Raw genomic sequence first — 10,965 nt, forward strand, 5'->3', positions numbered from 1 at the left:
AAACACTAAGGAGACTATTTGATATCTAAAAATGTTTACATTTCCTTATTAAGAGAATTCATAAACACATTTACCAGTAAAAATAAAAAAAGCAAAACCAGTAACCATAAAAGTGATTATTTGAACTTCTGTTGAAATTGAGATTTTTTTCAAAAGAAAAAAAAATTACTAAAAGTAATTTCATTTGTTCTTATGAAAGGTAAGATCAAACACATAAAATATCCTAAAAATTAATAACATAAAAAATTTTAAAGTAAACAATCTGATAATACGACTTACCAAAGAGATATATGAATAGTTGATGTGTGAAGATTCCATAGTGAAAATCAAATAAACTTTATCACTAACCAGCAGTGAAATTAAAAAGATACAACCTTCACATTCTTCTATTACAATGGGTTCAAAAGTTGTGAAAATGCAAATTGTTGGCAAGGCGTAGCCAGACATTACAGAGTTCTTGTGTGGAGTGTGAAACTGCTCCCCAGCTTTAGAAAGTAACCTTTATGATTTACTCTAAATTTAAATATATATTCACTCTGCAACTGAACAGTCTGCACCACAAATTTTACGAAGGAAAAAACGTCAGCAATTTTCTGTAGAAATTTGTGCGCCAAAATGTGCATGAGAGCTTTATTTATGACAGCCTTAAGTCCCTCACAATCTACATGTTCAAAAGACTCAGGTTGTGGTTTATGTGCATTTTTAAATCTTTATCACACTTTGTGTGTATGTGCTCCCACTGAGGTAAGAGGACAACGGAAGGAGTTTGATTCCTTTCTTCCACTACTTGAATCCTGTGGCACGAACTACTGTCATCAGTTTGGTGGGATGACCAATATCCAGCTCCCAGGTGGCAAAGGGTCTGATGCCTTATTTTAGCCTCTGACCAGGAATGAACATAGTACACATACATACGTGCATGCAAAACACCCAAAAACATAAAAAAAAATAAATAATGAAAGAAAGAAAATAATTGCAGAAGACAAGCAGACATTCCTAATATGCCGTGTAATGAAGTTTTAAAACTAGTGTAAAGCGTGAGGGGCATGCAATTTTGAATGTCTTCCCAACTTAATTAAAAATGATGCTACTTAAATTTTCTGTTTTATTATTTGAAACAATATTTTATATTTATTAATCATTGTAGATCTTTAAAGAGCATTTTGCATATAAAGCAAAATTTGGTCCTCAATAATCATAAGCACAAGCTAAAAATATTGGAGAGTCTTATGTTACCTTTCCTTGTAGTTGTTTTAAATCCAGTGTTTAAACAGAGCCTTTTAAGTGAGGCTGTAATTTAGATGTAACATTGCAGAAGATGAGCTCATTAAAGCTCTCTGTTGAGCTCTTTCAACTGTTCTTGTTTACCAGAATTATGGTCAATGTGGTTGAGAACACAGATTCAAAATTGTTGAGGAGTTAAACTTACGAGGCTTTCATTTGTTAATTAAACCCGAGATGAGCATCACCTATTCCTTATGATACAATGTTGTTCTTGTAGTTGACAGACATAAGAGATTATAAAACCAGAAAGTCACAATGGTCAAATTGTCTCTTCTTTTCTTCAAGCTATTATTTCTAAGTGGCAGAGTATAATAATTGTCATTCTTTTGTCTAACAAATATTTTGTTCTTGTTAAATTCATCTAAAGATATAACAGTTGCCAATTCACTGTAACCAACTGAACCTTCAGGAACTGGGAAAGTGGCAAGTAAGTCTATAAACTAAAAACAACAACAACAAAAAAAAAACAACAAAAAAACTTTATGAATAACATAAAAACTGAAGGACTTAGGAAGTATGTCTCTGACTAGGCAAGTGATTCTTTTAGACTCATGAGCTTTCATCACAGTTTGGAATGAACACTCACCTTTGTATCTGAAAGTCTGAGCGCCAAATTTTACTTGCCACTGGCAGAATCACAAATGTTGATGGTTGAAACCACAGGTACTCTATATTCTACAATCTTCATTGATAAATACCAGGACCTTAGCTTCAGTCTCAGCTTTTAATTGCAGGTCAGCATCCCTAAGGTAGCATATATGCTTAGGTTTCATTGTCATTTGAGTGATTCCTATTGTATTCTTCTGAAGATTTGTCATGTGTTTGTAAGTCTCAGCTACCAAAAGAGGTGAGAAAACACTCTCCAAGGATTTACAACTATCAGGGGGAAAACTTTTGAAAAGAATAGTAGTTACGTTTTCAATTTCCCAGTAGGTTAATTTTTTTAATAATAACTATTTTTATTTTTAAACATAATTTATAACATAATTGGTTCATTTATCCCTTTCTGTTCCTTGCTTCAACCATCCTAAGCAGCTCCTTGCATTCTTTCATATTCATGACTTTTTTTTCACAGAATTTATTATTTTGTTTGAAAATTTCATACATGCATATAACATAATTAAAGGCACCTCCATTTCCTTCTATTAGTTCCTGATGTCCCTACTACATTTACCTTTCAAATTTATGCATTTTTTCTTTTTATTTAAAATAATTTAAATTTTTTTACTTTTAAATTTTAATGTATTTATACTAAAACGTAATTACATCACTTTCTTCCTTTTCTCTCCCTTCAGTCCATTCCAAGTCCCCTCACTACAGCTCTTTCCACAACCTTGCCCCACTCTCAAATTCAGCATGAAAATAACACTTGCAAATGGTCTGTCACACCAGTCCAAATAACTCTCAAAACAAGTGCTGCTGTTGCCTTTGGTTACCTCCCGGGGACTGAAGGTAGGCCCCAGTTGCTGAGAAACCATTTACCTTGGACATAGGGCTCATATTTTTCTAGCAGGCGCTAATCGGAAAGCCTCTTTCTTTCATTCTAGCTTTTACACTGTATTTTACATAAAATACAGTATAAGCTGCCAAAGGAGGGAAGTAGTTAATAGTCCTGCCTAGCTATGGCACCTGTGAACTGCAACAATGGCCAAAACGCATGATATCTCTAAATGCACAATAACAGGCACACACAGGTTGTTTCTTTTTTGTTTTGTTTTCTATTATTATTATTTATTATTTATTTGCTTTGTATTCCAGTTGTAACCCCCTCCCTCATCTCCTCCCTGTCTTGCCCTTGCTCCTCCCTCTCCCCATCCCTCCTCCTAGTCCACTGATAGGGAAAGCCCTCTTCCCCTACTGTATGACTCCAGCCTATCAAGTCCTATCAGGACTGTCTGGATCCTCTTCCTCTGTGGGATGGCTAGGTTGCCCCACCAGGGAGAAGTGATCAAGAAGCAAGCAACTGCATTCATGTCAGAGACTGTCTCTTCTCTCCTTACTAGGATTCTCGCATGGAGACTGAGCTGCCCATGGGCTACATCTGAGCACGGGGTCTAGGTCCTCTCTATGTATGGTCTTGGTTGATGCATCAGTCTCTTTGGTCCCACTTGGCACTGCTTTTTTGGTTTTGTTGGTCTAAATTATATTGTTTAGATATTCTATATGCTCAATGACTTTGTGGATGCTGTTCTAATACTTGTAATACCTAGGCTAAAAATTCTGATTATCATTTTTTTTTACTTTAAATTTTAAAGCTTGAGTTATAACTTTTTTTTTTTTTTTTTTTTTTGCTGCTGTACAGTTTTAAGTCTGCTTTGTCTCACGTAAGCACATCACCACAAGCTTTCTGTTTGCTAGTCTTTGGATCTCAAAAAATTAATTCTGTGTTTCTGTTATTATTATGTGTCCTTATATAAAAGTTTCAATGGAATTTCTAAAAATTAAAAATGAAATGGAAAAGGCATAAAATATGTACACATTAGCAGCAAATATTAAAAAGTCAATCTAATAAGATTTCTATCTTATTAGTATTCTACAGTACTCATATAGTGGATCTTTCAAGTAGTGCTGAGAGAAATTGAGGAAAAGTTTTTTTATTTTAATTTTTCTTTTTTATATTAATTACAGTTTATTCACTTTGTATCCCAGCTGTAGCCCCCTCACTCATTCCCTCCCAGCCCCACCCCTCCTCCCCAATCTCCTCCCATGCCCCTCTCCAAGTCCACTGATAGGGGAGGTCCTCCTCCCCCTCCATCTGACCCTAGCCTATCAGGTCTCATCAGGACTGGCTGCAATGTCCTCCTCTGTGACTTGGTAAAGCTACTCCTCCCTCAGGGGGAGGTGATCAAAGAGCCAGCCACTGAGTTCATGTCAGAGACGTCCCTGTTCCCCTTACTATACCCACTTGGAGATGAGGTAAAGCTATTCCAATTTGCCCACCGCATTTTCTGATAAATGTTTACTTCTTTTTAAATCTCCTTTAAAATTGAAAGCATAATGCAACCATTCTCCAGTTCATCATAACTGACTGGAACCGATGTACTAGAAAATTAACTTTTAAGCAGCACATTTCTATAGTGTTAGCCACAGCAGAATGCAGATGATGGACTTAAACTCTGTACCTTTGGGAAGTGAAAAAGTCGCAGGCAAGTTCTGTACGATTTTAAATCACTTTGTGAATAACTGAATTAATGGAGCTAGTAGGAAGTATTTTCCTGACTTTTCACAGTGGTTCTTCTAGACTCATAGCATTAATCACAGTTTAGGATGAACACAATTACCCTCCTACTTTCCAAAGGTCTCGGCACTGAATTTTACTTGCCGCTTTCAAAATCACTAATGCTGAAGTGGGGGTCACATGTATCCAGCATCCTACAATCGTCAGTGCAGAGAGACCAGGTCCTAGGCCTCCATTTCAGAGCTACTTTTAAAGCTGGTCTGATGATAGGATAGCATCTCCAAGTGCTTCTTCAGCTCTAGAGTTAGCAAAAGTCTCACCCTTCACACTCTCCTGAGCAGTTCTGCCGCTGTGCTCTGAAGCTGTACTCTGGGCTTATATACGCCAGCTCCAAACAATATGACAGCAGTCTCTCCAAGGATTTCCTACTCTCAGCAAGCAAACTCTTGAAAAGAGAAGCCAATGTCATTTCCGTTCTGATTAATTTTTTTTCTATCATCAAACTTTGTACATGGTGGTAACAATTTATAGACAGAGATCATCTGTATTAAAACAAATAATTAACAACTGAAATTATAATAGAATTTGAGTATTACATTTCTTATAAGCTACTAGATAGTATGGTTCATTCAAGCCGAGCCAGAAGACATTCTGACAGTTACATCTTGCTGAAAACAATGCTAGAGAATTGAAATAATAAATAGAAATAATAAACCAATTTCCTTTTCATGAATCCAAATCTGTAATTTATATGTTTGAGAACCCCCACCTCAACTACCCAAATAGGTAGGGTTATAAGTATGCATCAATGTACCGAGAAGCCTTTTTTATTTGGGTGTATAGATGTATGCATGGAATGTGTTCCATGTGGGAGGTTTATTAGGGGAAGGGGGAGAGGGGAGGAGAGAAAGAGTAAGAGAGTAAGGAAGAGAGAGAGGAAGAGAGGAAGAGAGGGGGAGGGTTCCAGTTCTCTTATAGGGTGACCCAGGGCATGCGCAGATAGTTTTAGGTGGTCAGGGTGTCTTCACAAATGCCTGATAACCGGTTAGGTCCTTTGGAGCTGGCTGTAGAAGTGCCTGCTTACTGATCCCAACATTCCTCCCTTTTTCTACAATTAAAAATAGGGAGCTTGGGCTACCTTTTATAAGGTAAGTTAAACTATATAAATTTAGGCTCATTGGAAGCAACTCTTGGTTGTCATGCAAGAGGTTGAGAGAGAGAGAGGAATTATAGTAACAAAATGGTTAGGTTGTAAGGTTAAGAATAAGAGAAGTCTCTGCCCTGGAAAATTTAGGGTAGAGGGTTGTCAATAGAGAGAGTTGCTAGCCACGCAAGGCAGCAGCAGGTAGGGAACACTGAGAGAACCTGGAGCTGCTTGTCCTGGTCCTGAAGCATACCACTTCAGCCTTTTGTTAACAACAAGTGAATAACAGGTGTAGATTCTCTTCTGGCTACTTCCTGCTGACACTGGGGGCGCTGTAGGGAGGTCAAAAGGCTGAAATGTTGGCCAAGTCCAGGAAGAATTGGCTGCTTTGATGCTTTCCAGGGTCTGCAAGAACATCCATGGCTGGGAGGGAAGGTGCAAGTCTAGCTTGTTGGAAGTCTGTGAGGTCAGAGCTAAACACCTGCAGCTTGTTGGAGTCCGTGAGGTCGGAGTTGAACACCTGTAGCTGCTTTGGCGCTGTTGTGGCTATAGGAAACATCTGTGTCTGGCAGGACACTGAAACATATATATAGGCAAAAGATAAAGTTGAGTATAGAGAAAATCCTGTAGGTATACATTGAAAGGTTTGGATTGATGAAGCTTGTACATGGGAACCTCTCTCTACCTGGAGGGACCTTTATTTACCTAGTCACTGGCAATATTTAAAGAAGGCTTTGTTTTTATCTGTCATTGGTTACAGAAGCGTGTAAACTTAGAGGCCCTGGTGCCAGCTGGCACTAGGTGTAGAAACCTGAAATTCTCCAGGCTGTCTGGAGGGACGGGTGTCTGGGAGTCTCCCATTGGGGGCAGAGAAGTAGAGGAACCGTGTGGGAGAGGGGACCTTCCCATGAGTGAGCAAGGTGGGGAAGGAACCCGTAGAGGGGGTGTACCGCCCAATAGAGAGTGTGGCCGAAAAAGAAAGTCAGCATAGAGGGTCAAACCTAGACAATTAAGGCTATGGCTGAGGGGTGGTCCCTCTGTCTCAAAAGATAGTAGGAAGTTGCCAGAGCTCTCTGGTCTGGCAAGAGAGGCATTTATGCTGAGAAAATGGAGTGAACTCACCAATTTAGCCAGTGGTTGCTTGTAGTAAATGGCAGTCTGGTAGCCAGGAAAGGAAGCCCCAAAACCAGGGAAAGGGGGAGTCCCACCTTTTGAGATAGGCAATAAGTACAGTACTTATCTGGAATCTAGTTGTCCTGAGAGGTAGATTTAGGTGGACCTTTTGCAGCTTACAAGAATTACTTTTAAGTTTTAAGAAGGAGATAAAACTTTAGACATGTTAGTATCACAATTGTACTCTGCATTGAGAAAAAGGCAGTAGACATACATATGTGTTAATGGCATAAGTACTTTTTAAGCTGAACTCTTAAAAAGCAAAAGCCTTTTATGAAATAAAAGGGAAACTCACTTGTTTTTAACCTTTAGTATAAGCATAGACATTATGGAGGCTTACAATCTTGAGCTTAGGACCATAATAGTGGCATAGTGGTATAGTGGAATGTTTTTGTATTAGAGTTAGATTAATAAATTAGAGTCCTACTGATAAAGGTCAAAACTCTGGACAGTCAATACAATAGTAGCAGAACAGCAGGAAGAAATATTAAGCCTTTTTTACCTATTTAAGATACCTTAAATCACCTTAGACTTTGTAACCTTTATAACTTGTATTTACCAACCTTAAAACATTTTTTAGAACCTCAAACATTTATAAGTTGTATTACCAACCTTAAGAGACATTTTTAGACTCTCATACATGTTAACTTACGTTTACCAACCTTAAGGCACTTTTTAAGACTCTCAAATGTGTGTAACTTGTATTTTTATAACCTAAACTCCTTTTATCCTTAGACCCTACATAAGCTATATATAATTTATCTAACAGTGGATCTAATTGTCTGCTCTTTAGCTGCAAAGCTACCATTAGCTTAGCATAGCCGTCAAGGTGATCAGAGACCTGAGAAGGATAAGTTATGAGCTAAATAAATATACCAATCCATGTGCCAATCAAAATGACAGAGATGACTAGTTAGTCCATCACCTAGGCAGTGTCCCTGGCTCCTGGGGTCTCATAACGTCATGGGCAGAGGTGGTCCAGGTAGGCACAGAAGATGAGACTGTTTCTGTGGAGAAAGAAACGAGAGAATGGCGTCACCTCACCCTTAGCAATGTGAAACATTGACTCTCCAGGTGTCCACAGTTTTGTCCACAGTTTAGGCTGGGCCCTAGCAGTGGGCCAGTTGGGACAGTATTGCCCAGTGGTTAGCATACCACAATCCAGAGTTGAAGTCATCTGTCATTGTGCCCAAATCTTCTCGGAGACCTTGGGGAGCTACTGCCAGGACTTTGGGACTTTCTGTCACCATAAGCTTACACATGTTAAAATGCCATATTCATCAGATCTCTGACAAGCTTGAGGGTCAGCATGTCTGAGTTACTTTGTCTGTCTTTATTATCTGTTCTAAACTGTGTTCTGTAAAACAAAATGTTATCTAGAACCATATTTTAAGTAGATTTATAAAGGCAACTTTAGTTACCCACCCTAGGCTTAACCTTAAAAAAACTAAACAAAGACACTAGGTATAGCTCAACATCTTAACCAACTGTAGTTGTTAGCATAACTTTAAATCTGCTCTTTTTGAACTAAAATCAAAGCAAACCTTTTAATTAGGTATAGTTATAGAGAAGCTAGCAAATCGTGTTGCTCCTACCACTTGCATTAAAATTGAACAGTAAAAAGCTTTGCATTTAGCACTAATCAGACGACTGAACATAACTCAGACCTAAACAAAAGTGATCGTAAACTCATGGCTTTACCCTCTTTATCTCTGGACTAGCATGGTGGCTGGCCACGTGTAACTGAACTCAGCATCCACAATCCCCATCATCAAAATAGAACTTTGCATTTTGACATGATCCTGTTGGAGCCCAGCGTCTACGATTTGCTTTTTATAGGCAAAGCAAAAACAAGTTACATTAATACAAAGAGGAGTTTTGAAACTGCCATTTTTTTTAAAATAACTTTCCTGTAGCAGGTAACATAAAGGTAAAACAAATTCTAAGGGACTAGAACAAGTTTTAAGGAACTAGATGAAAACATGTTTTTCCATAAACAAGGCAGCTTAACAAACAAACAGCTCTCCACAAGATACATTTTAAAAACTGTAATTTTCTCAATTAGTGCAAACCACATGGCTGAGTTTTACTTAGTAAAATTAATAAAATAAATACCAAAGTATTTTTATTCTCTCCCAAAGTATCGAGAAACTTTTAAATTTTTTGTTAGACTACCCAAGATCATTGTCATACCCAAATGCCTGATAAACTTTAAACATTTTCTAGCCTTAAACATTTAAACAATTTTTTTAAAACCTGTTTTTGCAATATCAAAATAAAGTACCCCTTTTGTAGGCAAGAAGTCATAAGGCATAACCATAATCTTAAAAGTCAAAACCAGATTTTAAAACCAGAATTTACCAGTGTAAATAATTTAATTTTTAAAACCAATACCAATTTAAAATAACTCATCCTTTTAACCTAGAAGGAGATGAGAATTATTTGACTAAGGTTATCCTTTTTTTTTTTAATCCATACCAAGATGGTGGTCAAATTATAACCAACATGGGAAAGTCAAGATGGCGGTGAGGCACTGAGGCACTTCATATACCACGTGGTAACCTATACATATGCATTCATAGAGCTTATAAACACATAGGCACACATTTTAAACAAGTTTCATGAGGCCTTTCAGAACAGAAAACAGAAGGTAGACACAAACAAATACTGCACAGAGACATTGAGACAAAAAACATTAACCAGCTGGCCAAATTTCCCGGGACCAAAACTGACTCTTTTGGGGCAGGCCGAACATACTGATTCCTCCTGCATTGGGTGCACAAAGCAAAGGCCCTGATTCCCCAGTAAGACACTGAGAGTGGGCTGTTGCCCCAGGAGACACCCAGTGGCACTCAGTGGGACCAGGTGTACAGATTACCCACCAAAATACTGAAAGTATTGATGAAGCTAGGGGCGTCCCCCTGAACTTCGGCAGCTGTGGCCACCTTGATCACGTCTTATTACCCAGATACAGACACCTTGAGCTCTGAGGAATTTTCAGAACAGAGAACAGAAAGTACTACACATACAAACATTGCACAGAAACATTTAGACACTTACGGCCGGCAAAAAAACCTCTGGGTCAGTCTTGGAGTCTTGGGGTCCCGGGACGAGCCCCCAAAATGTTCTGCCCAGTTTACGAACCCCAAAAGACCAGGAATAACTAGGCTCCACTGTAAATACATGAGGTTATTTTTATTGTAAATTACAAGCTGCAGCTGAGCACACTGCACCCAGGTTAGTTGGGTGATTTAAAGATTTTGCTCCATCCCCGCATGCCCAAGGCAGGGGCGATTCCTGCCTGGCAAACATCTATTGGTCAAAATGCTACATTTTGAATCGATTGGCTACAGGAAGGTTCCCAGACCATTAATGACCAGGTGTACCTCCCTAGGGGGATGGTCCAGTTTCCTAGCAACTGTATCTCTAGTGGGTGGGGAAAGAATGCAAGCAGTGAGATGGCTCTTTCCCTCAGGGAATTACTAGATTTTTTTTTACGGTACCTGAAAAATGGGACCATCCCAGAGTAGAAAGAAAAACAACTGGACCTTGAATAAGGGCCAGCCAAGAAAGAAGAACAAGTCAGGCAATTAAGGGCGACTAAACCTTGAGCAGAGGACAGACCAGATGGCCCTCTTCAAAAGACTGGATGAGCTTGTTTTAAGATAAGAAACCTGGGGCTGGGAGGACTGTCCTTGAAGCTGTAAGCTGCCAGCTGCAAAACTGCTATCTTTTCTGCTGACTAGTCAATGTAAAGATATATGTGTGGCCTGATTTTTAGGTATAAAAACTCTGTGCTTTGTATGCTTGGGGTCGTCTCCTGTTTTGAAGGGACGACCCCCATCGTGATCAGAATAAACTGCCTCTTGCTTTTGCATCGAACCTCGGTCTGTGAGTCTCTTTGGGGAGGGAGCGGTACAGAGCCCCTGCATCGGGAGTGCAGGTTTTACAGTACCTACTTTAGGTCTTAATTTAAAATATTGATAAACAATTTGTATGTAACAATGAACCCCCAAGCAGAACAGTGTAAAGCAATTCAATAGTCTTATATTTTAAACCAACTCAATTTGAACAGATATTTGTAACTTTGAAATTTTATTATTATATAAAATTTATTTTGAAGCAGGATAGTGAAATGTAACCTTGCATTTTTATAAAAATCCATACCAACTTGTAATGAGGCCTA

Source organism: Psammomys obesus, unplaced genomic scaffold (genome assembly GCF_907164565.1).
Source record: "Psammomys obesus unplaced genomic scaffold, mPsaObe1.curated_primary_1811, whole genome shotgun sequence".
NCBI classification, from domain to species: Eukaryota; Metazoa; Chordata; class Mammalia; order Rodentia; family Muridae; genus Psammomys; species Psammomys obesus.